Source organism: Podarcis erhardii (genome assembly GCF_964252035.2).
Source record: "Podarcis erhardii genome assembly, chromosome: 5".
NCBI lineage: Eukaryota > Metazoa > Chordata > Lepidosauria > Squamata > Lacertidae > Podarcis > Podarcis erhardii.
In genome coordinates this window covers 4,266,018-4,271,826 of record NC_138509.1, presented here as the reverse complement: position 1 = coordinate 4,271,826, position 5,809 = coordinate 4,266,018, and positions in this window count along the sequence as shown.

Sequence of the window (5,809 nt, the reverse complement as noted above, 5' to 3'; positions counted from 1 at the left end):
CTCGGGGCAGGTTTCCTCTCTCTCAACAGGAGCGGTCTTTTTGCTATCTGCGGACATGCAGCGGCACAGAGGGGCTGACCCAGATCACTGAGGGATCCTTCTGGAGTGCAGGAGACCAGGGAAGACCAAGCCATCTCCTCTCTTTGTGGCATGGCAGCAAGCAGTAGAGCTCCTGATGGAGCTGGACCACCTGTGGAGGGGTCAGGTTCTGAGGCAAAGCGCCCTTCTGGCCCCAGCACCACTGCCCCTCCGTGCAATAATGCGCCATCCCTGAGCCAAGGGGTCTGACTGTTGCTCTTGTTTTTCCATTCACTGTGCCTGCAAGAGAATATGGCAGGAGGTTTTGGCTGACTAACAACAACTACTCCATCTGACGGCCGAGCAACTGCATCAGAGCCCCTTAGCAGAGTCTGCCACTTCCGTGCTAAGGACGAATCCCTTGTTTTGTGGCGTCTTCTCCCCAGCGTAATATTGAGGGGTTTCTGTATTCTGCAGAAAAGCAGGGAAAGTAACTTGCACCTCTCTCTCTTCCGGCAACATCTGACCAGCCTGTGGCACGCCATCCTCTGGATGGTTGAATTCAAGGTACCTGTGCGCCATCACTTTCCACAGCTGCTGATAGCCATCAACTTCCTGCATGCTGAAAAATTCCTCAAGTGAGTAATGCATTGCAAAGGGGCAAATGGAGCCCTTTTTCCTTCAGCCTCTGGAGTTTTCTGGTCCAGCTTGGTTTTCCTAAGGGAGACTATCCTTCAGGTGTCTACTAGGGAGCAAGATTTGATCCTGTTTGCATGTCAAGGCAAATCTGAATAATTCATAATTTCTGGAAATATCAACTTCTGGGGGAGCCTTGTAAATGTGGTTTTCCAGTTTGGTTCTTGGTACATTAATAGTGAAATACAATTAAGAAGAAATATATTAATAGTGAAATAATTATTAAGCTCTAACTTAAAATGATTTTTTATTCATACAAACTTAATAATGCAAACACATTGGCATTTGGCAATAACAAAAGTTCCTTTAGAAAACACAATTTACAAAGACTCATAATCTAGTCTCTAGAAATTTGCTATAACATGAAATAATAATAGGTGTAAATATATGATGCAAACTACTAATAATTATAAATAGCTTTATTAATATGAAATTAAGTGTTATAACCTATACAGTGCAATTGTAGTTAATACAATGCATTTTTAATATAATGTCAGTATCACCATAGTAGTCTACACTGTTCAGTGGGATAGCAGACCTTTGTACCCTGTTACAATTAGTGAGTGTAAAAGACGGTATTTCTAATACCATACATGCCTCTACATCAAAAAATTATTTAACAGGCCTAATTATATTAATACATCTACCGAATACCCATTCAACTGTATAATTTTATCATGATTTATTGTATACTGTGCATACAAACAGTACACAAACATGATCTAAATTACAATACTTTCCTAGCCTTTGCCAAAGCAAAACCATCAAATGATAAACTGTGTAGCTTGTCACTTTCTATGCACATGAGGCTGAGGTAGCATAATTTATCTTGAGACGTATATATAGAAATGAGCAAACCAGTGATATTTTAGGGAGCAGGCTAGCAGGCGGGGACCATTACTTGCATCATAGGAGCCTACACAACACAAAACACTGCTGCTGTATGTAGGTTTTATTTTATTTGTTTTTTTATCATATTTTGGAAATGTACATCCAGTTGCTTTTTTCCTTTAATTTTTTGGGGGGGCCCCACTAGGGGCGCATTGGAAGATGGCCGACAATACCATCTCTCTGGACCACACGGGGTAATTAAGAGGCTGTTATGGGAGTAGGCAGCCTCCCTTGTTGCCCCAAGGGAATGGGGAACACTGCCCTTGCCTGCTGTGCCCATAAATCACCCCCAAATTTGAAAAAGGGTGTGAGGTCACTAGGCAGAATGCCCCCGTGTGGACTTCGGCTCTCCTGGACGCTGTCTCTGATAGCGCACTAGCTGCAGCAATTTGGAATAATTCATTACAAAAGAAGCAAATGAACATATTTCAAGTGAAGAAGGGGAGTGAAGACTGCTAATTGAAGGGACCTCTGCGAAAGAAGACGACGGGTTGGAGCAACAGGAATATTTTACGATGAAGATACATCAAAGGCTGGGTATGTCGGCAACGGGACTGAATGGGGGGGGGGAACTTTTGTACTTTTTTTCTATGTGATTAACCAAGAACCCCTCCTCATTAGAACCGTCGGTTTAACTGACCCAAGCAGGATGATTAAGGTCTGTGTGGAAATAAACTTTAACCAAAAGTATGCTTTATGGAGATCGAGAAGGAATAAGAGCTTTTGGAATGGCGCAGCAATTAATTCAGAGTCGCCATCTTGCCAAAGGATTTATAGCCGGGAGGAGGAACGGATTTGTTTTCAGACTGCATTCCTGGTGAACCTCCTCAGAGATTTGAGAAAGGAGGCAGATTTGTGAAGATTAATGACGCTAAGACTGTTTTGATTTATGGAAGTGATGTTATATGGAAAACGTCTGGATATGGCTACTGGATAAAACAAAAAAAATCCACGCAGGATTACAAACTGTTTTAACCAGCTTGTGGAGACTATCAGAGGTCACAAAGAGAAAGGAAGAATATATGAAAATAACAAGAGATGTGGAAAAACAATAAGAAAGAACTGGATAGTACTGTGAACATCATATGGTCAGATTTGTGGAAATTAAAAACAGCAGCAAGAAGCAAGAAGTTGATTGGATCCCCTTCGGAACTTGAAATATGGGTACCCCCAACAAAAATTTAAAATTCGGCTGTGTAATTTGTAATTTATGTAATTTGGTTTGATTTGATGTGATTGGTCGGTTAATAAAAATTATTCTTAAAAAAAAAGAAATTGGGGGGGGGGGTCAAGAGAGTGGGGTCCTAAGCTATAGCTTGTTTAGCTTATATGTAAATCCCACATTGGTCATGCTTGCCACATGACCTGGAAAGCTGTGGACAAACGCCGGTTCCCTTGGCCCGAAGTGAGATGAGTGCCACGCTCCATAGTTGCCTTTGACCAGACTTAACTGTCCAGGGGTCCTTTACCTTTTTACCTTTGAGATGGACAAATGGTCTCACTTGGTATAAGGCAGCTTACTGTGTTCCTGTATTGTGAATATTTGTGTGGCAAACAAAGAGTTAGAAAATTCTCTTATTTTACAGCCAGTTTGATTTCCTTTAGTCTATGCATTTGACCTTTAATCAGATTCACTGTCTGTGCCTTAATGGAAAATCTAGGCATCCTGAGCCTCTTTGATTGCTGACATTTAGAGCTGAGGATTTGTTGTGTCTAGATCTTGATCAGACAGTTGAGAAGAGCTGCTTAGGTGGCAGCACTGATTTTGAAGCCCTTGGGTTCAATCTTCCAAAGAGGTAACCATGCAAAAATGATATAGGAAAAGTATTAAATAAAATAATGTGTCTTGAGTTTATTGCCAAGCATTTTCCTGTTTCAATTTTTAAAACAGCCATTTCAGTGGGATATACATACTGTATTTTTCCGTGTAGGACACGCCCCTGTATATAAGACACCCCCTCTTTTTTGGGACTCCAAATAGAGAAAATTGGGGGAGATTGCCCCTGTGTATAAGATGACCCCCACCTTTTAACATTACTATAAATTTAAATAAAAAAACTAGTCTTATACACAGAAAAATACAAAACAAAATAAAAAAATTCCTTCCAGTAGCACCTTAAAGACCAACTAAGTTAGTTCTAGGTATGAGCTTTCGTGTGCATGCACACTTCTTCAGATACACACACGAGCTTTCGTGTGCATGCACACGAAAGCTCATACCTAGAACTAACTTAGCTGGTCTTTAAGGTGCTACTGGAAGGAATTTTTTTATTTTGTTTTGACTATGGCAGACCAACACGGCTACCTATCTATAACAGTATACCGTATTTTTCGCCCTATAGGATGCACTTTTTCCCCTCCAAAAATGAAGGGGAAATCTGTGTGCATCCTATGGGGCGAATACAGGCTTTTGCTGAAGCTTGGAGAGTGAGAGGGGTCGGTGCGCCCGGCGCAAGGGGCGCTCTGCTTAAGGGCGTCCCTTGCGCGCCGGGCGGCAGGCTGCTATCTGCAGGGCTCCCCATGCTGCCGATGTCTGCCCGGTGTGCAAACCGCCCTGAAGCAGAGCGCCCCGTGCCCCGCGCAGACATCAGCCAACCCCACAAGCTCAGGGGACAGCTGGGAGGCACAGCACCGCCATACCACTGTTCCCCAACCTGGTTTTGGGAGGGGAAATAAAGGAAAAAAAAATCCCCTTTATTTCCCCCCCAAAAAACTAGGTGTGTCCTATGGGACGGAGCGTCCTATGGGACGAAAAATACGGTATATATTCATTCATTCATTCATTCATTCATTCCTGGCAAATCTTCACCTTCTAAAAACCGTGTTTGGTGCCATTGTTTCCTTTGGCTTCTTCTTCTTTCTCTTTGCTGAATGGATCATCCTTGCCAATCAGTCATCACTTACTGAACATTTTACAGAACAAAAATTATTAAATGAAATTTATGTAACCCGAGGTACCACTGTAGTTTTGACAAGGGGCCAACTGCAGCTTACAGAAAAAGGTGAAGTGTCGGCTGGGTTGTTGAAAACCCGAGTGTTTTTTTGCCGGCTGGTGGCTGCTTCTTCACAAAAACACACCAGACACCCCACCAACGGGAGGGAAGAGGGAGACACACGTACACACTTGGGCACCCACAAGCAGTACACACATGTCCCAGCCTGGCGCCTTTAAGCAAGAGCCTGGAGGGAAGAAGTCCCCGCTTGCAGGCTGGATGACCGGGGAGATGGAGAGCTAACCGGTTCTCAAAGCTCTGCTGGGCATATCTGCTGGGCAATTTTTGAATTCAATGATTTGTAGCTATTTCTTGTTGCTTCAGGAAGTGGGGAAGAGCTAGCTGAGGTGGAGTTAGCAAGGGCTGAACACATAGGAAGAAGCATCAGTTTTCTGGTTTTTCCAAAATTATGATTTTTTAATACCACACACACGAGATGCGATAAATTGCAAAGTCATTTTGTAAAAAACAGTTATCACGATTTGATCTAAAATCCGATATCAGATGATATATTGATTTATAGCACAGCCCTACTGACAGTATGCATCTGCTTCTTTGGCAGACTGTATACGCAAAAATCAACCAGAGCCATAACCTACGAGGACAAAAATGTGGCATTTCCACCAATTCATTACAGAGTAGTATTCTTAAATCAGCTTCCTATGCACGTGGGGTTTGGTAGTTTGCCTACTTCCAACTACAGCATTTTGACCATGAACACAGTAGAGAGCAGATGCATTAAAAATGAAATGATTGCAGCATGGCTTGCATTTTGTAAAAGGGTATATGTTCCTGGCTGCCACTAGAAATACTTCTCCGCAACAGAAAGATTGTGTCTTATAACATTTTCAGATTTTATTTTCCTGGCTGTCACAGCAAATCCACTTCAGAAGAGGGTATAAATTGTTTACTTGTATGTCATAATAATAATAATAATAATAATAATAATAATAATAATAATGGAATAATAATGAAGGAATGGGTTTCTGAGCAGGAATATCCTTATATGGTCAGGAGTGCAGGAAGGAAATCCCTTTTATGGTTAAGAGTGCCAGAGCAAGAACATCTGTGATGTCAACCTGTGTGTATAGGCTGACGTGGTTGGATTCCTGGGGAAGGAGGGAGAGGGTGCCTGGAGGATATATATACTGCATGAAATGTCTCATTTCTTTGGACTTGTTGTGGACTCACCACACAAGTGCCTTCTGCTA